Source organism: Urocampus carinirostris, chromosome 1 (genome assembly GCF_059441175.1).
Source record: "Urocampus carinirostris isolate Australia breed hairy pipefish chromosome 1, RoL_Ucar_1.0, whole genome shotgun sequence".
Taxonomy (NCBI): Eukaryota; Metazoa; Chordata; class Actinopteri; order Syngnathiformes; family Syngnathidae; genus Urocampus; species Urocampus carinirostris.
Window position 1 is genome coordinate 47,689,309 of NC_142349.1, and position 24,814 is coordinate 47,714,122.

Here is a 24,814-nt window from a genome sequence, read left to right on the forward strand (position 1 = left end):
GTGGTGAAGCAGTCATTAGTGAGTGAATCAACTTGGGTCATTAACTTCTTCTCCCACGCTAGAATTCTCTAAGGCAGCCTGACGTAATATTTGGGTTTACCTGCCGTCCTGTGGCTAGGAAGTGAGAAAGGACTTTTGAATGATGTGTGATTGGAAAACAAGAAGTTTGAGTAAAATAAATAAAGGTTGGGATGACTTGTTGCAATCCTCCCCGAGTCAGAGTTGGTGAACAATAGACTTCTTTGTAGCCTTGGCCCTCTGATTCAACTGAGAATAACACCACAAATTCCCGATTTGGGGCTTGATTTTATCGGCTAGCCAGTCTAACAACAATTGGGTTATGCATGTCAGGGAATGTTTCCATTTCAGGAAACTGGGAAAAAAACGCCACATTAAACGCATCTGTCGGAACAAGAAACCTCAGAAACAACAACTCGTAAGAGATGGAGAGTACCTTGTACTTATGTTTTGGGGCTTAAGTAAGGAAATTACTTTTACCCAAAGAGATCCGAAGGCTACTGCCAAGTTGATACTGTTTACAGGTAGACTCAAGGTTGGCCTTGGTCAAGAGAAAAACCTGTTCTGGGTATTAAGCTGTTTACCACAGTAGGTAGAAGACTTGATTACGAAGACATTGAGGGAAATGAAACAAAATGCAGGAAAATTGTAATAAAGAACACAAACCCAGCTTTACCAGTTTGAGGTTCTCAAAACCAATTGACTTTCTTCTTGTCTTGGATTCAGATATGAAGGATTTTGGATTGTGAAGATTAAGACTTAGGTTTTGCACAACTCATTGTTCATCATCAAAATCTAACATTTTCAACATGGCTCTTGTGTTTTTACCCTTTTCATTGCATTTTTCTGTTTTCACAAATCCTTTTTGTATCTTCATTTTGATTCAGCTTCAATGTTTGGGTTTTCATATAACTCCCACCTGATTTGGAGTATTTTTTCTGTTTAACCCACATTCTTGCTCTTGACCAGATCTTACCCAGTCTTGACAGGTTTATCCAATCCTTAAGTATATTTGTCCTAAGGCAATGTCATTGGTTTTCCCTAATTTAAACTCGAGCTTGACTTGTGTTCAATGTTTTCTTATGTCTCGATTAGCCTAATCTTGTCTATCTGCATGTGCTTCATTGCCTCGTGTAGGCCAATCAGCTCCTTTGGCTACTTTTGTCTTAATCTTGCTAAAATGCTTGAGGCAAAATTTATACTACATTAGTTAGGCTATCTGGAGTTCTGTTACATTCTGTTTCAGTAATAAAATCCATGAATACTAAAGGGCATTTTGGCACAGAATAAAGGCATCTAAAAAACAATTTAAAGTCGCATTCTGTGGCGAGTTGCTGTATGCAAGGTTAAATTATGCCCGGCATGCACCCCTGAGACAGCTGTGCCATGCTTCAAGGTGATGTCTGATAGTTGTGAGGTGCAGACGAGACAAAAAAAGTCGACAAAGCAACTACACAAACAAACTCTCGTTCCGGCCGTACTGCAGCAGTGACAACAATCAAATGTTTAAGAGGACCAAAACAGCGTTTGCTTGAGCCAGGAAGATTAAGGAAGAAACAGATGGCAGGTCTTCAAGAAAAAAGGTTTGAAAAATGTGACGGTTGTGTCAGGTAATATTCTTGTCAAACACCTGTTCATGTTGTATGTCATGGGCAGTTGACCACCGCCTAGTGAAATATGACCTGACTGGCCAGATCTGTCATTGATAGCACAAGGAGGTAGGTCTGTCTCACTACAACTAATTCAGGAAGTTAACTGCAGCGGGCCTCTGCATACTTTTTAGTTCTTGTCTTTTATGTCCAAATTTACACTTTATTTTAATAATCAGCTGATTTTCACTCTTTAATACAAGAGTCAGTTATAATCAACAACATTTATTTAAATATGTTTACTATTGATTGCAGGTTAATTTTTTAAGCCCTGAGGATCTTGGGATAAACTGTATTTTTTTTGTTTGTTTTTTTTCCCAACAAAAAATAAATACCAGACCAGTCAAATTACTTTACTCTCCTACGTCCAAACGTTGGCACTGTCCAAAACTGATTGACTTTTACTACAAGCTAAATAACCAAGAAAGTGATTTTCCAAAACGATGATTAAGTCAGTCCTGGAATGAACATAACTAATGGCTTTTCCAAAGAGAAAAGTTAACCTGCCCAAAAAGCTAAGTAGTTATTTTACTGTGATATAAATTTCTGTACCGTTTCTAGATACTCTAATTTATTGCATTATTAATTCATAAACACCTAATACTAAAATTTTGGAAAAACAACCTTGAACAGAGGCTGCTGGTGTCCATCTACAGAGCCATAGTTGAGTGCATATCGGCTTACAGCATTATAATGATATTCTGGACGTGGGGAGCATGGCTGCAGACAGAAAACCCTTACAGAACACAGCTCAGATATAAGCAGATGCTCTCTGCCTAATCTAGAGGACATTGCCACAGCAGATCTCACAACATTTTTAATGACTCCTCTCACCCCATTCACCACCTCTCTGACATGAAGCCATTTGGCAGATGCTACAGGTCTCTTAAGACAAGGACTTCAGACTCAGAGACCGTTTCTTACCCAGAGCCATCACCGCCCTAAATAAGCAGGCAAAATGGTGGAAATAAAATATTCCACATGAATAGAAAAAAATATTCATGTTTTATTTTATACACAATATTGCTGCTAATGTCAAAAAACTAATTTCCGATGCACTTACAAGTTAAGGCAGTCTACGTGCTCTACGTTGTAAATATTTCCTTATTTAGCCTAACATTCTTTTTTGTGTTGTTTTTCTTTTTTAAGTCTGATTTGATGGAGTGCCTTGTTTATTGTGGTACAAGCCAACATTTTTCACTCACTAAAAACTTCTAAACTATCTAATGAAGTGTCACTTGAAGTGAATTTCTGCATGGAGAAACAGAAACAGAAGAATAGAAGAATTTACTTTTATTGTCATTCTTTGTAACCATGCACACAGAACGAAATGTCGATACACCTGACCCGAACAGTTAAACTGTAGCGAGCCGATGCAGCCGCAGCCAAACAGGGCGCAGCCATTTTAGTCATTAGGTAACCAAACCCCCCAATTCCAACCCTTAATGCCGAGCGCCAAGCAGGGAGGCAATGAGTACCAATGTTGTAAGTCTTAGGTATGACTCGGCCGAGGCTTGAACCAGCGACCTCCCAGTTTCGGAGCGGGCGCCCTACCATCTAGGCAGGGTTGGGTAGGGTTACTTTAACTTGATTACTTTCAATTACTGTTGGATTCGTCCAATACCAAATATGCTAATAAAAGACAAAAGAAACTAAATATGAATAAAATGATGACCCACAACACGTGGTAAGCTTTCTCTCCTGGCTTTGATCTCTATGATCTCCTCCAAAACTAACATAAAATGCGACAGAAACAAAATGAAAATAAATCCAAACAGCTTGCCAACATCATTTTTGCCGTTCCATGTATTCCGTTACTCCCCAAGCCAGCACAAAATTTAGTAATTGTATTCATATTTAGTTTATTTTGTCATTTATTAGCATATTTAGTATTGGAGTAATCCAAAAGTAATTGAAAGTAATCCAGTTAAAGTAACTTTACCCAACCCTGCATCTAGGCTACCGAGCTGGTGGTTTGTTAATCTTTGCTGTTATAAATGACAATAACGAAAACTCTAATATTTTCAAATTCAATATAACTTGATTGAGATCATAGAGAACAGCCTTGCTCGGGCTTTGTCAAGCTGTTTACTAAACGAAAATGAAGACTTTTCATCTATTTGCCTCATTACACAACTGTATCCACAATTATGGGTGGCTGCTTCCTGCCAATGTGTCGCCGGGACTCATTGGCCATCCCCGCATAGTCAGCACTGTGATTCATAACCCATCATAGTCAAATGCTGCAGTGACTCTGTGGCTACTCTGTGGTCTCATGAGGTGGCGGCTGATGTGCTCCTCTCCTCGGAGCCTAATGAGTTATAGCTGTTGTTAATCTGACCACATCCGAATCAGCAACTTTCCTTCACAATTTAGGAAAATAACATTTATGGGGGTCACAGCCTGCTGTTCGGTCGGACGACCTTTCACCTGAGTCGTCATCACAGGAGCGCTGCCGATGTAACTACAAACACGACGAACACAACAGGGGCCTGGTCCACGTGCAATGTTGTATTAGGTCATATTATCACTAGCCGGGTAAGGGCCACTTTATAAGCCTAGAGTTCTAAGTCTAGAGGGGTTGGTTGCCCCTAGGTAAAAATAATATTGGAATTGAAAATGCATGTGGTCACTTTTTTATTGGCTATATTCTTTAAAAATATTGCATATTATTTAGGTTATTATTGATTTTTTTTTACATTTGCCACTACTTTATCTATCTATCTATCTATCTATCTATCTATCTATCTATCTATCTATCTATCTATCTATCTATCTATCTATCTATCTATCTATCTATCTATCTATCTATCTATCTATCTATCTATCTATCTATCTATCTATCTATCTATCTATCTATCAGTGGTGGGCCTTCAGGGCTTTCAAGGCCTTCTCTGTTGGCCTAAAAGATATCTGAATCATGTTATGTTAATGCTATTTTGTCCATGAATGCTTATCAAATAATTCAAAATCTTCCATCAGCTTCCTTTCATTGTTTCTTCCTGGTTGCTGCTGCCAGATGTGTGCTTTAACCAATCACATTTCAGCAATTACTTATTGCTTGGCTCAGAAATCTAGGCTTTCAGGATGAGATTTGGTTTGTGGACAGCAGTTGTTTAGCCAATCAGATTCCGAATTGGCGTCTGAAGGTAATCCTAGAAGGCCCTGTGCAATGTCACCGGTTTAACGAACTATGACTGGCCAGTGCCTATGGGGGCGGTAATCCACCAAAGTGTTTGCACCAACAGCCATTCAACAAGGAAATAATACAGTTGCGTTGACTTTTTTTTTGAAACGAAAGGTCAGACATCAACAAAGCAAGAAAGCCTTTTACAAGCGGGAAAATGAAAACCCCGGCCCCACCGGATCAGAGATTTTGGCTGGTCGGGCCGAGAATGTCAATCATTACGTTCTGATCTGGCCAAACCTCTGCTTTGCTGACTTTTTAAAAAATGATCCCCCCGTCATCGTTCCTGTGTTCGTACAATCTTTTTTACCTTAGATTTCGTGACAAAAGACAGGAGTGGGGACGGGGGCTTAGTGTAAAACGCCACCAGCACCCTGCTCTTTTTGACCCTCTGCATTACTAACTGTGTGCTGTAACCAAAACAGTAAAATGAATTTTGTGGATGCAATATTTCAAGTTTCTGCTCATTAGTCTTTGGGTGTTAGTTCATTTCGAAGGAATAAACAATAATAATATTAATTCCGAATTGCTATATTTCCATATTTATTATCCCTGGCAAAATATCAGGCTAATCACTCATCACAGTTAAAGGCATGTTTTCAGTTTCCTGAAGTTCATCCTCCATTGGGATGACACAAGGTTTAGGACAATGTCATGAAAATGACATTGTGAGTCACCTTTGAACGTATAAACAAAAGAAGAAAGTCAGACAAACAAGAAGTCATCGTCTGCCCTCCTGGTTGCCTGCGGTCAATCTGATATCCTCTGTGCTTGTTTCCTCTCTCATCATCTTTGACAGACTTACAGTTGTCTACCCTTTGTCATTCTTACCCGCCATTTGTCATCACACTCTCCTTCATCCTTTCTTTCAAGCTATTCCAGCGTAGACCCGCTGCCTCGTACATCTGTCATTGTCTTGTCTTACTCTTCCTGCGGCTCATAAAATGAAAATGAGCAGAGGGAAGCATAGCGTTAGACAAGTGGAATTTTTCCTTTATTTTGTCCCTTTCCACCCTCTTCTGAATTTTGCGTGCTCTCCGGCACATTGTAACAGTAATCATGGCAATAGACGGCAGTACCCAACAGATAACCTCAAGTTGGACATTCCTGTCTTGACTCACAATTTCAGGCATTATTAGGAATTGCTGCAAACTAAATGTAGATAGTAAGGAGAGTGACTGAACCTTCATCAATGTCCAACGCAACACTCCAGACCATTAATACATTTATTGTTTTAAAATACTGTAGCCTAGAATTTACTACGAGTTCACTTTCAGTTGTACGTCAATGCACTATTCACCTATAGATAAGTAATTTCTAAACTAGCTTATTGCTTTAAAGATCTTTGGTATGTATGGATTATTACATTCTCTTAAACGACTAGATCAAACAAAAAATTTTGCCCGAGATCCCTTGCCGAAGAAAGTAAAGAATCACAGGTTATTTAGGAAGCTTTCTTCTGAGGTGTAATACTGTATTAGCTAGGGAATTTAGATAGCTAGAGTGTACTTTGAGTTGGTCTCAACACTGAAAGGTTGTAAATTGAATCCTTGGGTTTGTGAACCTAACATAATCCTGATATTGTTTGATTTGATAACCTATCCGACAGAAGATGAAGCCAATTTGCCATTTATTAGCACACTAACCCAGAAATTAAAGAACAGTACAAGTTTTTACCCCAAAGGCTAAATAGTTGACCATGATTTCTTAGGTCCAACAACACTTCCGTTTTAGATATTCTGACATTTTAGTAGATGTTCTATTGTCTAATGATAGGTACGACTAGGCCTAATAAATCCAGCCTGACCCCAACCTAATAACTGTATTTGCAGGCCAAGAACTGAAGTAAACCCGAAGTTTGAAACGCTATTTTCTTTTATTTTTTCACGCAACTTCTTTTAAATTGTGCACAAAAGGAGTTTAGCGCATTTTAACTTTAGGTAAGCTAAAATTGAAAGAAAGCAGTATGTTTGCCACGTAGCCTCAAAAAATATATATATTTGTTTACTGGCAAAATGTAAAGGTTGTGAGTCAGTTTGGTATGTATAAGTTTAGAATGTAATCAAAGTTTGCTAACTGTTAGAATATGTTTGTGTCTCAGCTTTATGGTGACGTCCAGGAAAATGTACTGACATGAGGGAAATTACAGTACAGACAATTATGGAGATTCATGCTCAAGAAGACTCTCCCATGTTTATGAACTGTTGCATTTTGAGTCGGTCTCGGGTTCGGCCATAAAATCTCACATCGAGTTAATTATGAACGAAATACTGTAACTAAAATCTTGTGCAACCTTCCTGAGACTAGAGCTAAAGATCACGGATTGAAGAACTAAAGACATTTTCCATCTAATATAAATCGGTACATCTTCTGCCGTTGGTTATGAAATATTTGCAAAAAGTGGTTCCCAATGTGGGCACTCATCCTTTGAAATGAAAAGGAATGTCTCACATCTGGACTATAATGTCCTATTATCATAAACTTTAATGGCAGGTCAAACGAGGGTTTTCCACGAGGTGCAGGTGAGAAAAAAAACATGCACTTAGAATTATGTCCATCACATAAAGATCACATTTGAAGTTACTCTCATGCCATAAACTTGACCCAAAGAGTAGAAGACAACTGGCTTCCTCAACCTAATTTGCAGGCTGGAAGTTTGAGTGCTAGTGTAAAACAATTTTAAAAATAGTGATATTAGAAAGGAACTCTCAAACAATGAGACAACCTGGGATAATGTTTTCAGTTGACTGCATATTTGGAAGATTTGGAACTGCCCAAACAACAATTAAAGGAATGACTCTGCAATGCTCTATCCGTCCTAGCTGATTTAAATGCTCAGTTTTGATATTTAATCCAATCATAATATGGGTTTACCAAACCTGATTATTTAAAATCGTGGTGCAGATTTTTAATTTTGTATTAATTTTCTCTATGTTGAGTTGCAGGGATTTAGGAAGACAAATTTTGGCATTCAATGCGATAAAAAGCAAAATATAAAAATGTAAATAAATACAAACAATGAAAAAGGTTCCATCTGATTGTGATTGTTTTTATAGAAATACAAGAAATACTTTATTTTTCCACCACCTGTTGTTTTAGCATGTACTTTACATTATAGCATTATTATGAGATATTGCCCTGGCAAAATAGTGCTAAGAAGTAAAAATAAAAAACCTTCTTACACTTATTACAGTGGACCGCGATAATGCCCTGCCCTTCTTAATATTTAGTCCGTCTGCCCCGTCCCGATTGTGTTTGAGAAGGACAACACCTAATTTTATTGTGAAATTTTGTGTTTTTTTCTTTTTTTCTTACAATAAAGGGTGTTAAGAAAGTTAGTGATGAGGGAAGGAAATGTGGAAAACAGTAACAATAACAGAGTTCAAGAAGGGAATTATTTTGAAATATTAAAATAGTTTACAACTGTCAAAGCCCTGATTTATGGTACAGTAAATGCTTGAAAATAAAAAAATATATATATATCTTTTTTTCTGGTCGTTATTTCATATGTAGTTGAATAACTATCATTTTTAAGGTTAACGTTTAAATAATAACGTTTAAATAATATTTTGGGTCATATTTCTTTTGGTATGTGGCTATTTTCAAGCAGTAGGCTTTTATGCGATGTGAACTTATTTGCCATTATATACAGTACTTGAAGTTGTTTTGAGTATGCTGTTCTTTTTTAATATATTCAACTTTCTCTACTTTAAGATGCATAATCTTTTAATTTGACAAGTTGAGGACCATTCTATTAAAGCATCGTTTTTACCAGATTGCAGATAATGATTGGTTATACAACGTTTTTTACGCAAATATGTGTTTTTATGGAATTGCTGCCATTGAAATTTACCCTCAAAGGAACATAAAGCGTATAAACAGCCTGGTAAATCTCAGTCATGCCACAAAGGAAAAGGTGGCCAAATGTTTCTCACCTCAGCCTAAAAGTATTACTTTCAGACAAACCAAACATATCTATGACCTCATGAGCTATCCATTTGAGAAGCACAAGTGCCCTTTTTTGTGTTTGGGTACGGTTTGCCCACACTATGATCATAATGATAATAGCATGTGAAGCACAAATGTACTGTATGTTTAGCCAAAGTGTTAAACATCAGTATTTGGCCAATGATAATGTGTCTCTGTAAATGTTTGAAAGACAAAATATGTAATAATAATAAAATATTTAACAGAAAATACAGTAAAAAGTAAACAAATACATGCTAATACCATAAAGCTTTCAAAAAACCATTTACTAGAATCTTGCTTGGATAATATGGTGACTGCTATTTTAAACACAAAATTTAAGAATGCTACACGAATGAAGAGAAAAATAAAGATTCAAACATCTCAAACGTCGTACTTTGATTCTTTTAAAACCATAAACTTTCACTGCACACCAGCAACCAAAATAGAAAAGGGGAAAATACTCATTAAAATGTCAGAGCTTCATAAAACAGGAGCAAGTTGTTTAATGTGTTTCTTTGCAATTGGGGCGTACTGACCCTTTCACCCTGTAAACAACTGGAGACATTTTCTCTGCCTGAAGCCCCCAAAGCGACAACGTTTCCGCCTCAATGATGAAGAGCTAGACGCGAAGCGGATTTTGGAATGACAAGCGGTATATATTTTAGCCGCAAGAGGCTTACAGGTCGTGTAACACAAGCACAGCGACCGTGTGAGCTTCGCAGAATGTTGGTTTTCTTTTGATTCAGCATTGAGCACCTGTTGAAGATAAACTGTTGGGTATTTGATACAATTCAAACAAAATGTTGTAAAGAATAGCCTTTGATTCTCATTGGGAAATACCATTTTTATGTTGTTTTTATGTTTGGAGGAACGTGGGCTATTTGTAATGCTAAGAGTACAGAGGTAGGGTCATAAAGCTGTCAACATATGCCTGTCTCCACAGCAACTAAATCGAAATGTGTACTATGGCCTCTTTAACAATTTAAAAACCTCTGTTCTCTGTATAAATAATGCCAGACTACTGTATTTAATATACAGGTTGCTTCAATAAACTACTAGCGGTGTAGTAGGGATATCAATGTAGCACTCAACAAACCAGTTCTGTTGTGCACTCAGAATAGGCACAGCTTTATTTGCAGTTACATTGACTTGCTTTTAAAGATCCTTAAGCAATTAATTGCCAGTTCATTCCAGGCTGTATTTATTAAAATGTTATTTTATTTACAGACATGTTAAGTCACCTTGCTTTTGTATAGATGAACCACCATTTGGAATGAACATAATTTTGCTTTCTTGGGTTTCGCAAACAAACTGATGGATTTCACAAACTAGAAAAGATGAGATCAGGTACAAACGGTTTTGATAAGGCCAATGATTCTCACCAATAAAGCTGATCCTAAAGCTTTGGGTCAACAAGAAGCCAGAGAGGAGATGGAGTGAATTTGTTCTTTCCATCCATAAAGGCCTTTTCGTATTTTTTGCTCTCCCTTTAATGGGGAAAATCTCTGGTTTTCCAGTTAAACTGCTGCTGTGCGCTTTTATTGTATCATTGGTTTTATCATTTTCACCAGCCCCTGTGGTGTTGGCATTGGATAAAGCTGGTTAAAAGGTAAAATAGGTCAACTTGGTCCATTTTACGAAGCGTATATTATCACCAACATGGAAACAAACTCAGGAGACAAGGCACAACTTAATAACTGTAAAACTCATAGGCAGATGCACCTCACCTACCATTATGCTGAATCATTTTTGAAGAACTCTTCTCCTTTTGTGGTAAATCCAGGTGAATATTCTTCTCGTTTTCATACTTTAATGATTTTACAAGAAAGTATTGGTAAACAGCCAGAGAAAAAAACTCGGAAAATGTATTTGAATGTACAGTACTACGAGTCTGTACAAGGTTAGGCAGTTACTTTGATCCACGTTTGAATGGCACTTTCCGGAACGAAGGATTATTCAGTCAGATTAGTATCAAGCGTGTGAAAGGTGCTGATGGAAGCTGGAGCAGTAAGACCTGTCAGTCGTTAGCTTGGGTAGGTTCAAAATTATCCTTTTGAATTTCCTTAACGATTACCCATGGACAGATTGTAAATTTGAAGTCACTGCCTCTTTTACACTCTGAGCTGCACAATCAAATTACAATTACAATACGCTAAAAGTCACACTGACGAAATGTAATAGTCTCACGGGCCGCCTAATTGAAATCATAGCGTTTGAAGAGATCAACACAAACATTGTCCAGCTACCGCTGTGATCCTGTTACACTTTGTCCTGCTGCTACTTTCCCTCTCCAGTATTTATTTTCCTGCTTAATACTCTCACTTAAAATGGAATGACACAGAAGTTGGATTTTCCACAGGTTTTCCTGTGTTTGGAAGAGGGGGAAGGCAGGGATATAAGAACAGAACAGGAGGTGAGAAGGTCACATGGAGAGAGAAGAAAGCCGGTAGAAAAAGTTATGGTTAATTGAGAAGTAATGCACTGGATAAACCTCTGTAGTTTTGGTTTCATAAGCTGAGTTGCCGACAATAACATGGGAAGAGAAAGAGGTGTTAATGTTGGGAACTTGGATGAAAATGTCACAAGACATGCTGAGCAAGCAGATTCAGAAAGCCCAGATAGCCGGGTAACGCTTACTGTCATGACCCCCGAATAGCGAGGACGCTCAGCTGTTAAATCGTGCTCAATCAGCTATCTTACAGAAGACAAACATACACAACTACCCGCTTCATCTCCTCGTGCGCAACATGACACCGCAACGTGTGGCTGGCGACATTATTGGCTTGAGATGAATGATATGGCACCTTGACTGGAGAGATTAAAGCCGTGAGACTTTACAATGTGTGAAGCCATCGCGGGTGGTTTAAGGGAGAGCACGCTAAAGGCCTTCTTTTGAAATTATACATGTGATTGCAATATTGAGACAAACAAGAATGCACCACTGGACTAAATAATTGGATTTCCGGTTGATCATTTGTATGTTTTCCAGGTTCAATCCAAACTAGTACCTCAGACTTTTCTAGGATGAAAAATAAGCTTGGAGAATGCCCAAGTCTTTTAAGCTATTTTTGAGCTTTAGGACACAGATTGATAGAATGACAAGCTCGGTGGCCTAGAGGTGGGGCGCCCGCCCCGAGACTGGGAGGTTGCTGATTTGAGCTTTGGCTGAGTAAATCCTAAAACTTACAACATTGGTACCCATTGCCTCCCTGCTTGGTTCTTGGCATTAGGGGTTGGAATTGGGGGCCTTAGTCACCTAATGACTCCTTAATCACAATTCATCAATTCTAACCTTCTCAATGTCTCAACTACACATTCTATTTATTTTGCAACTCAGTTCATTCATTAAAAAAGTGGGACTTTTCATAGAAAACACACGATTGTCCGGTTGACCCCAAACCTTTGAACAGAAGTGTACTCCTGGAAGTATGTTCTGTATTTTGGATCAATTCTGAGATTCCATAAATGTACTTCTTGGTCTGGTTTAAATCACTCACAGTGAATTCAAGACAAACCACCTGGTGTTGTGAATCTAAAAATGTTTTAACTGTGATTACCTGAAATAAATCTAGAGAACTCAGCAATCAAAAATGTAATAGGATCAGAATATTACACTGGGAGCATCGTGGGAAAGAGATGGTTTTGTCCCCTTTATGTGTTCCAAAGAGGCTCAATAACTGCCTTGCTTCACGGTCCTTCCATTAGTCTTGAATGTCAAAACACAGACTGGGTATAAAGTTACTGCAGGACAACAGTAGAAGCACCCCCGCTTCGTTTTAAACCAATGTCCTTTATCATTTTAACAGTCACATTACATGATCTCTTACACACATGCTCCATGTTGTTTGGCATTTCCCTATGTAATACACGTGTTGTGTCTTCTGTGAAATCCCCGGTTCCCCCTTTAAAACCAGGCATGATGCTGCGAACAAGTCTTTTTTAGTTTTCGACTTCCTTTTTTTTTCCCCTTAGTGGAGTATCTTAGGGAACCTGATTTTCCACATTTGTTGCCTTCTTTAATCTGGGGATAATTTTTGTTTATTGCAATTTTTTTAATACAAACATTGAAAATACTGTATTATTTTCCTAAGCAATTACCACCTGATAAGCAAATATTCCCTTCATGTCTTCTTTTTCTCCTTGGGAAAAACAAAGCTGATGTGATAATGTCCATTTACAGTTCACTTACCCGTTTACTGCTGAGGTTATTCAAGTTTAGTTGCCAATAAGAACACCATCTCCTACAAAGGAAGATATTATGACACTTAAATGTCCTAAAGTGTCCAATAGGATTCATTTTTGCAGAGAAACCTCTTAATTACAACTTGGCTTCCTTTAAGATGACTTGCAGACAATATTGTGTCCTTGTTTATTTTTTTCTAGTCTCTTTTTGACAATTATAATTCCCATAGACTCAGACATGTGGTTCCTTTGTAGTGTTGTGTATATACAAAACATTTGGTTGCTACTGTTGTATGACTCCATGTTTACATTCTCTTGAGTAACAACATTTATTTTGTCAGCCCAGTCTGCATGGTCTGGATCGATTAGCTTTTGAGTATACTAACTCGTGATTGATCAAAAGCTCCATCTCTGTTACAAAATTAATTTATGCTGACTAATTATTAACATGTGCTGTGCTACAAATAGGCCTTCTTTCAGGCTACCAGCCAAGATCCTTTTTAACGTATCCAGATAGAAACAGAATTGCTTTTTTTTCTGGTAAAACTAAAGTTCAAGAACTTTCAATATCTAATTACTTTGCTGCGCAACTGTTAAATCATACGTTATGGTCAAACATTCAACGACTGACATGTAGTTTTTCCATAATGATGTGTACATCAATAATGGGTTTTGTACAGGCATGTAGTCTCCTTGCTCTTTGAACACTGAAAACTGTCCCTTTTGAGTAGGCTGATCATTTTTCAGGGTGGGTTTGCGAGACTGAATACCTGTTCAGCCTTTTTGCAAGATCGAATGCCTTTTCCCACCAATTTGACAGGAAGGAAAGCAACAAGACTTGTTGGATAAGGACAAGTAACCTGCTGACCTTCCCTGTGAGACACAGGCGGAAAGCAGACATGCCGAGGAATGTCATAACTTTGGAATAAAAACCTGCTCCAAGATCGTCACTCTTAAGCGCGCAAATACAAACCACTGAGCCTTTGCACATTCCGGTTTCAAGCAGGCAATTTGAAGAAAAAGCTTTAAGAAAAAGTGTCCCAGCTGCAAATTCTAATCATGTCGGAATTGGCGATTGATTTCAGATGTAAGGCTTGTGCATACATGTTGCTTGAGCCTTGCACTGACAGACATAAACATAGCCTGTGGCTTTACTCATAGAAGGTAGGTTGCATCCCATTTTGTGTTTAGAGATCATTTGGTGAAAGGAATAAAATGTATAGAACATCATCAATAAACTGAAATTAAACACGCATAATGTTCCTTCTCTTATTAGATGGAACACGTGTCTTTTCGAAACAGATGCACTCCAAAACTCACAAGCCCACACCACCAAAGTTTTTGCGGTACGGTTTGGCTGAGAATCGGCCGCGCATTCCCTTCATGGCTGCAATTTGCCATGAGGGAGGATGTGCCGCAGACGCAGACGAGTCTCCTACCGTTTTTCGCTTCCATCTCAATTCAGGCAGAGAAAAAAAAACATTAGAGAGACTCTGGACAGACCCTGAAGAATTGAAGAATTCAATTGGAATTCACAAATTTAATGGGCGGCTTATGTTCAATCATTTTGTTACTTTGAGGTACTCAGGGTACTTCTATATGTTTTTTTTCAGTCACACCGAGATTCTGGCATATGAAAAAACCCCAGGCATTATTTTTCTGGACTGGTTCCTCTGGTTTTCCATTCATAGTTAGTGTCAAATTTAGTTTAGTGTTTATACACACTTTTCAATGGAACCTTGGTTTTAAGTCTCTTTTAACCAACATTGAATCTTTCTAATGTTTTCTTTTCAGCATTACTACCTAATGCCTCTATTTTACAATTTGTTTAAAGAAATAGATATTCTGTCCTTGGGGCCAACTAATTCCATGTGACTCCACATAGAAACTTGGGCATTGACAGACATAGATTCTCACATTTAGCCACAAATGTTTTCATATTTTGATTTAATATAGTTATATTTTTAAAAAAATGAGGTTATGCAAAAGTATAGGCTAGGAATTAAAGCACGGATTAATTTAGGAGACAAGTCAAATTGTTTTAAAGCTAGGATCAAAGTTAGGAGGGAAACAATTAGCAATGGAGTAAGCAGTAAACAGTGACGTGCTGTGAGTCTTGTTTCTGGTGAGGCACAGTCTGATTTATAAATAAACAAACCTACTGTACATCTTACCATTTGATTGGCAGAGCAAGAAAGCAATATATAAACTGCAGCATGAAATTTTTTTTTTGTCTTACCTTAACTTATAAATTAAATCCATGAGCTGCGCCTTTTAAATAAAACCACCAATAAATAAGTATTCCTGTCTTATATAAAAAGAAGTCCATGCAACGGGGAAAAAAAATGCTTGATGGTATGACTTGCTGTTAGCTTGCTAATAGTAGCACTAATTGTATTGTTTTGGGGGTGAGGTGTGTGCCGGATAAAGATCCTTGGTCTCACTATCACCCTCTGCCATGAGGCATAATAGTTGTTGCCTCACTCTGCATCCACCGACGTTCAGCACACTGACGTTCAGCACACCAATACGTTACATTCTAATCATATTAATACCATTCAAAACATAATGTGAAAATTCAGAACTTTTTGAAAAAGAAAGTCTCAAAATGTGAAGTTAAATAAGAAACAACTTTACACTAAACAAACATAATTACTTAATATATTTTTATTTATTTTTTCCATGACAGGTGAGAAGTTACTTACTTAACACAATGTAGCAATGCACAAAAAGAAAAACGGTATAGATAAATGTTTAATGATGCAGGATTAATTACCTGCTCAGGCTTTTGGTATTGAGACAACTACTGCACCATTTGAACAAAGTCGCCCTGCAGTGCGTGTGACGAAGTGTCAGTGGGCTGTGACCAACGCCAAAGAGACACGAAGAAGTAGAAGAAGAGGGTACACGATAGTGCTGATAGCATCATAACCAAGCAAAAAATGTCGACAAGCGTAGAACCAATGCAGCGGGCCGATCTTTCATTTTTGGAAAAAAGGAAAATTGGGATTAGAGATAGTAAGATCAAATGCAAACATCTCAAAAGAAGGACGCTCTCAGAGGTTTGTTGACAGTCATTGTGTCACAAGGTGCTTGCTCGGTGGTGTCTTTGCTCTCTGCTTGGAAATGTTTACAGCTTTTCCAGATAACATCATGAAAAACACAAGAGTGTACTCACGCTACAACCTTAATGGACCTCTTACACATCACCATTTCACTTTCTGTCTGGCAGTAAATACAACAAAAAAGCCACATTCTTGCATTATAGGTGATGTATGGAAATGACCGGTAATCGGCGTGTTACTGAAAAATAGTAATTAGTTCATTGCTAGTTACTTCATTTAAAATGTAATTCAGTTACCCCTAAGATTTCTGACAACAAAAAGTAGAACGTTACTTTAAAAGTAACTCCTTAAAATTACCATGTATAATCCTATAGAAGCCGACCCTCTAAAACTGCTTTAAAATAGTCGCATAATAAAAAAAATTGAAGAAATCTTGTACACCAACCTGTGGAATCAGTGAACCATTTCTAATTTTTGTCTTGTGCAATCTTTAGAGCTTGCAAACAAACACTTAGCCAAGACACTCCATATCCATGTTGTCTCTGGGCTTCAAACCACTCGAAGATATTCTCAATTTTTGGGTATTGTTCAAAAAAGTTTTCTTTTTTTTTAAACAGGAACAGTCTACTGCAAAAAAAAGACAATTTAAAAAAAAAGGGAAAAACAATTATGTGCTTGCGTTTTGTCCCATTTTATTTTGGGTTGGTTTGTTGTTACAATATAAGCCACGCCTTCCTCCACGCACTGCCTACCATTCACTACTGGTGACATACAGCCAAATATGTGCATATAAGCTAACCACCTCCTACCGTTTTTCGCTTCCATCTCAATTCAGGCAGAGAAAAAAAAACATTAGAGAGACTCTGGACAGACCCTGAAGAATTGAAGAATTCAATTGGAATTCACAAATTTAATGGGCGGCTTATGTTCAATCATTTTGTTACTTTGAGGTACTCAGGGTACTTCTATATGTTTTTTTTCAGTCACACCGAGATTCTGGCCTATGAAAAAACCCCAGGCATTATAAAATATTTATTTTAATGTTTCAAGTTTGTATCTGATATGAGTGTATATGATAGGGAGGAATCCAGCATTTTTCTACTCACATGCTTGTGACGGTGGCATCATAACTGCATCTAATTGTACTTTGTATTCAAACCTTAACACGGCCACTCTTTAAGTGGTATTGCTGGCGGATGGAGGGCTGTATGTTAGAATGTGAGATATGCAGGCGTGTATGGCACTTGCAGAACATAGTGATCCATGCGTTTAATAAGTATCAACTAATGCAGAAATGCACCATGTCCTAACAGCAGTAGCATTACAAAATTTGATCAATTACGATTACAATACCCGTTACCAAGAAAAGTAATCGTATTCCACTGGAAATTACACTTCTAGGACGGTCTTGTATGTGAATCCATCTGGACAAGAGGGAGCACTGAGTGAAGTTGTGATTGGCAACATAGACTTCTTGTGCTAGCTAGGTTCCAGATGCTGATCTGCTGTGTTCAAAGGCTAGAGTGCATTTTCACTTTCACAGTATTTTGCACCACAGGTTTATATTAGAATATCTGTACTGAACTCCTTAATCCTGAAATCTGGTTCATCGATGAAAACAATTCAGTCAAGCGTTTTATCTCTTTCATCCTGTTGGCACTCGCTTCCCATTCAGATATGACATAGCTCTATCAGCTCATCATCTGTCTGCACCTTGTCTGCATGTGGAGAGGACCACCACACTACCATCCTCGCTTCACATTTATTACCTGGATCGTTTTCATGTGCAAGGGTCAGACGGGATTCTGAGATGAAAGCAACGGGATTGGGTGTGAGTGATTAATGCGTATGTGTTCATGTGCGAGTGTGTCTGAACTTTTCATCTGTCTGTATTTTGTAGACAACCAAAGTCCATCCTTTGTGCTTTTTTTTTCTTTCAACTGCTGCCAAAAGGGCTTGTTTTGATCTACTGTTATCTGTTGGTCGGCAAGTATGAAAAATATGACCTTGTTGCAGATTTTCGAGACACTTTGAAAAGAGGTGGCACGTGTGATGTGGAAGAATCTGTTCTAGTGCAAAAATGGCAGAGTCACGTTACGTGGTTTGGCTGATTGCATGAATCAGGAAGTTGCCTGCTAGCACATAAACTGACAGAAATATGGCACTCTGTATTTTTTTTCCGCTTCTGTTGAACGTTAATTTTTTCTGCTTGTTGTGTCAATAGATCAATCGAAAGATGCGGTAAGGCAGAAGATGTAAAACCAATTTTCACCAAGGGCCACATCAGCGTAATGGTTGCCCTCAGAGGGCCAGATATTAATTATAAATGTAACTAAATGTAATAGGTATGTCAAATGATGCCAGCAAAGTAAATTTAAATGTGTTCAAAATTCAAGTCACAAACTAAAGTTGCATTGGAAAAAATGACTCTACACATATGTAATGTTATAAATGAAATACAGATATATCTCCAAATACCATCTACACAAGCTACAAGTAATTTGAGATATGAAATGTCTTTCAAGCGAAAAATTTGCCCGACATGCGAGAGAAAATCTAAAGTACAAGAAATTCCAGACGTTACTACTAGAGACCGGGGCTTTGAAGTCATTTCTTTATTATCTTATTCATCTTATGACTGTGTTTTTATGTTCAATTCCTTTTTGAATGTGTTTTTTAATGATCTGGAAGTTGTGTTTATAGCTATTATAGCTAGTGTTATCTTAAATGCTTTTTAGAGGTTGGGAACTAATTAATTGGTTTTTAGGTATTTCGTATTGGGAAAATAATTTGTACCTCCCTCTTTCTGTCCTCTCATTCATTACACACACACACACACACACACACACACACACACACACACACACACACACACACACACACACACACACACACACACACACACACACACACACACACACGTACTCTAACTCTTAGGTCCACCTGCAGCTTCTCTCGGTGCCTGAGTACAAAACATGACTAACATGACCAAAAACTTTGCACAACATACATAAATGTGTCAGATACTCTTAAAATGGAACTAACAAGACAACATCAACATAGTATAAACATGTAAATGAGATATCATTAAATAAAATGAATATTGGAATTTGATGCCTGGGAGCGTGTGCCCTCTTCCACAGCATTTTTTTAAGCAACCATTTATTCAATTCATCCACATGTGTCTATATGAATTGTGTATATCATAATTTAAATTACTGCCACTAAAGATAAAGAGAGCGATGACAAGACCTACCACAGTTTGTCTGGAATCTTAGAAAGTAAACTCTTTATATGTTTAAAACAATATTTGCTCTCAATGTGCACTCAAACAGCATATCTTTTCTGTCATGTGAAAGAGAAAGTTTGATTTTTGTGCAATACAATGTTCTACATGGTTGAAATTTGAGCACTTTTCTTTTGTTACACGACAAGCAACTACCTGATCTATGTTTCCTATCTTTCTTTTTCAAGGTTACATTCTTAATTTATCTTAAAAATGTTATATTTGTCAAGACCAGAATGGAGACAGGACCCACTTGCGTTGCGTTTCTCACAAGTTTTATTGGAAGAATGAGAAAAGGTTGCACCCACGATCTGGTGATTGCTGGACGCCGGAAGCAGGTCGCTCTGATACTTGGATTGTGCTCCGAAAGCGGAAGTGGATCTTCCGTGGCGAGCGATGGCGGTGTCGGGGACGGAAAAACGGGTCAGTAGCCAGGACAGGAGAGCAAAAACGTGGTCGGGGTTGTAAGCGAGTCGGAAGCCAGAATAGGTGAGAAGACGTGGTCGGGGACAAAAAGAGGTCGAAGGACGGCAGAGTAGACGTGGCAAGGATAAAAAACGGGTCGAAGCCGGGGTGCAGACGGGAGCGAAAAACGGGACAGGTAGGAGTCAGGGTCGAAAAAGGCTTGCCTAGTGTTAACTGAGGTTCGCAGACGGACTGACAAAAGGGGACAGACAGGAATACAAGGAATACAAATACTGATCGGGAGCCAATCAGAGCCCGTGGCAGTTGGCGCCAAAGGAGCGGGCATAGCTGAGTCACATAAGTAATCATGACAATATTTGAATGTATATTTTATCTAGTCTTATATTAGCATATATGGTATTGGAGTATCCAAAAAATAATCAAAAGTAATCAAGTTAAATTACTGCAATATATACATACAATACATGTAATACAATACTGATGACAAATTTCAACAGGTAATAGCAACATTTTTGAAGTAACCTTCCCAAACCTGATTGTTGCTAGCTCCTGGTTCATCAAAACATTGAATATGCTGTAACCGCTACCGAAGCTCTGATTTGCTGTCAAATTCTGAACACTCAATAAACACCTTGCAACTTTTTTTGAAGAACTATACGAAATCCTTTAGAAGCCTTTATCGCACTACCCTATCAGTCCTCCTACAGTAATTGTACTCCTTTTAACAGCCCATTTCCCCCTTCATACCTGAGTGTGCTGTAATGGTTATCAGTGGGTGCGCCTGAGCCCCGGGCCCGACCGAGAGGGAGTAAAGGCCTGTTATTCTTTCCTCCCCACTGTCTGGCATGTGTGGAGAATCGGGGAGAGATTTGGGGGCTGCGCTGCCTGTAATTTCAGCCCCTCGTTCCATCGGAGCCGGCTGGCTGGAGCGGGGAAGGCGAGTGTGCGATAAATGTCGGAATGGAGAGCTCCCGCAACCCCCATCACCCCCTCAAACATTATTGCGTGTTGCACAGTGACCCACCACACTAAAGCTGAAATTCTTAAACCAGAATGAAAGACCTCATGATGTGGTTTGGACAAATAGTGACAAAATGAGTGTTGAACTGCTGCGGTTGAAAGGTGTATTTATGACCCATGCATGTGTGTGCAAGCTTCTCAATAAGGGAGTAACACAGCATAAATTATAATAGGAGTCAAGTAAGTTTTATACAGTAATTCTTGTCTTGTTTCATTTTTTGCAAACGATTTGGAAAGAAATCTTTGCAAAACTGGCTCAGGACTACTTTTGAATGTCCAAATCTGATGTTTCCTTCGTCACTTGAGTTTCTGCCTTACTTAATACTACACATTAGGGGTGGGCGATACTGAAAATTTTAGTATAGATCCAAACCAAGTATGGTAGTTTCAAGCAATACCTATCAGATTTCGATACTTTTTGCTTGGAAATGTCATGATCACTGAATAATTGAACCCTCCCCCCTTAAGTTAGTTTATATTTATGATTAACACAGCACTAAGATCATAGGCAAACAAATGTTTCCGTTTTTTATGAAATAAACTACACTTTAAAGTTTTACAGTATAAAAATATAAAAATAAATATTTTCATTACAACTTTTTTAACTTAAAACCAAAGCCAAGTGATGCAACAAAAATACAAATGTAGCAATGTCAACATTTCTACTGTACCTTTCATTGCAAACTATTTATAAGATCCAGAACAGGCAGTAGACCCAAACGCGTAACCTTTCACACAAAGCTTTATTGAGGAATCGGGTAAGTCAGGCGGGGGGAAACAAACGACAGCGATCCGGTGCTTGCTGGGCAGAAGAAACAGGAAGCCCTCGAGATCGGAGCGTGGTCGGAGGACGGAAACAAGTCGGGCAGCCGGGACGGGAAATCGGAGCGTGGTCGGATGACAGAATCAAGTCAGGTAACCAAAGATGATCGTGAAGCCAGGGACGGACGAGCAGAAAACAGGACAGGACGGAACAGACGGGAGCCAGAGTCAAAGAGTGCTTGCCTTACATGTGCGGCGGTTCGTTGACGGACTGACAAGGAGTGAATGAGTGATGTCTTTAATTAGGAGGGGAACCAATCAGGAAACAAGTAGCAGCTTTTACAGAGCACAAATCAAGACAGTCAAATAAAAAAAATCACCAACCCTAACCAGAAACTGACAAAAATCTTATAGGTTTTTGTTCAGGAACAGTAACATGTTTACATTTTTGGTTGCAGCTTGTTGCTCTCTGTTGGATGAACTTTTTTCCATGTATCCATGTAAATTTGCAACAGTAGTGGATCACTTTAAAACACAAATAACACCAGGCATGGTCCTTTTCTGTTAAAAAAAAAATCCACATCGCACTCCATTTCCGTTTGCCTCTGTCATATTTAGCTTCTGACATGGGTATGTATGTATTATTGCCTCTTTCTTCTGTCTGGCAGGCAAGATGAAGCAGCAGGCCAGGTAGAAAGAGGTGCTCGAAGTCTGCCTGTCAGTAAAGCATCCAGGCATAAACTTAGAGTGAGGATTAGATAGAGATAGATAGATAGATAGATACTTTATTCATCCCCGTAGGGAAATTCACACTTCCAGCAGTCTACCCCGTTGTTTATTAACAGATTAACATGATGCCCGAGGGTGCTTGTAGCGGAGTGGATGACGTCACGCCAGTCCAAAAGTTCGACATTCCTGCGGCAGATGGAAATCTTTTCTTTGTGAAAATCCAGGGATACACCACCTCGTGTTAGCAAGTCCGCCTCCTCTCCGATTCCCCCCGGCTTTCATGTCTCTGTTTAGCGACGTTGAAGCCGGATTTCTCCAGGTGGCTCCGGGTGGCTACACGTTAGCGTCCGGAATGCTAAACGTGAGCCACGTTTCCGCAAAACACAGCAACTGCGCTCCCTGTGCGCTTCGATGTTTTCAAAAAGCACTCGATGATCCTATTTGGTCGTGAGTTCGCATTTACCATGATTACGGATGGTACCGAAGACTTATAACGCCGCTAGCCGCTTCGCTAGCTTCGGCTTTTCTTCCACCATGGGCCCCTTCATCACGCCGGCACGAGAATTCCTCAGGGCAAGGAGTTGAAATACACGCATTTCTTGTGCGTTAAAACCCATGTCCATAGGATAGAAGTAATCCATAGTGTAGTTGTCAAAACGGGAAGAAAAAACACCGAAGATAGGAGCAGACAATAAAACAGTTGGGCAGCTGCTGGAAAAGGCAGCCGCTCGTGGCAGCGCCGCTTTGATTATGACACTTTGAAGAAATTGTAGGCGGGGTAAAGTATCGATCCCAGGACAATAGTATCAATTCAATATAAGTACTTTCTAAGTATTGATATTATATATATATTTTGAGTCATTGATTATTTGTGAAAGAGGAAAATGCCCTGAAAAATAAAACATAACTGGGGAAAAAACAACTTTCAAGTGGATTAAAAAAAACCTTGCGTTTTGAGGTGTCGAAAAGATGCCAATCAAAGAAAAGTTCATGTAAAAAAGCTTGGAGATGCCATCTGGGCTGGCAGCCGGCCCGAAACCAGGACGCACAAAGCCGACATGCGGCCGCTGGAGTTTAAACCATTACTGCAGGTGCGAACACGGAGAGAAAAATCTCAGATTCCGTCAGATCAAACAAGAAGGGGCTGCTCCCAAGGAGGCCCGACTAGGCACAGGTGTGCACGTGTGCATGAGCTTGAGTGCGAATGTGTGTCTGTGTCGAGGCGTGCGTATGCATGTACTTGTGTATTTATGGGTAGGTGTATGTGCAAGTTTGGGCTTCGGGGCTGAGTTTAGCCTTTGGATGGCTGCCAGCATCCTCTATCCATACTGAGCCTGCATGTGCATATACAGTAACATGTGCAGTCTCACGCATGACGCTAGATTACAGGTAGGATTAAGATATTTGGACTAAGATTACATCCAACTTCTGAGATTAAAGTCTCGTTTTTATAGTCTGGATACCAGATGCACAATGCAATTTACAATTTATCAAAAACAATTTACTTGCTTAACATTTCATTTCATTTTTGTTTATTTATTCATTGAAGCATATATATATATGTATATATATATACATATATATATATATATATCATCAGGTTTTTCACAAGGTTAAATATTCTGCTATTCTTAAATACATATTTTTCTACACAAAATAATATGGAAATATTAAAAAAAGCAACAAAAAAAAAGCAACCGTATCAAGAATCAGTAAGGAAATAAATAAACCATCTATTTGTCCATCCATCATCTGCACCGATTATCCTCAGTAGGGTCGCGGGGGTGTTGGAGTGCATCCCAGCTATCTTCGGGCAGTGGGCAGGGGACACCCTGAACTGGTTGAATAAATAAACCAGTAATAAGTAAATAATAATAATAAAGATAATAAACCAAATACAGTTTGTGTGTAGAAAAAATGAATTAGTTAGAAGTGCATGTTCACACTCTCCCTCTATCTCAATTTTGTTCCATGTCTTGTTTTCAACAGGAACGCCAACTACACCAACTTTCAAATCCCGTCTTTAAAGCACAACACAGACGGAAATCGCGAGCCTTTTTTTTTCCGATCCTGCATGCACCATAATTGTTGGCAGCATGAGGGAGTGGATTATTCCCAATTTCGAGCTCTGCCTAACTAACGAACACAGAGGTGATATCCATATTAAATTTACAGCAGCCGCACTTACATTAAACATTCAAGTGGGGAGCCTCAAACTATCGTACCTTTGTGGGCCATGAGACGTGAGTTTGTGACTCCTGCGTTACAACAAAAATTTAAGACAATTACATTCAGCCTCACACTCAAATAAAAAGTGAAATTAGTAAAAATGAGCTATCTCGTCTCTCTGTTAAAAAGTTATACTAATGATAAGGGGCAAACATAATGTGAAACTATGTAATATGCCCCCAGTATTATTTATTCAGAACTTTATATTGTAGTCAGTCAATTAATCATTTCAATTACATTCTCATCAATATCACAATTAATTATTATGTCAAGCATTACCTCCCCTCAAATC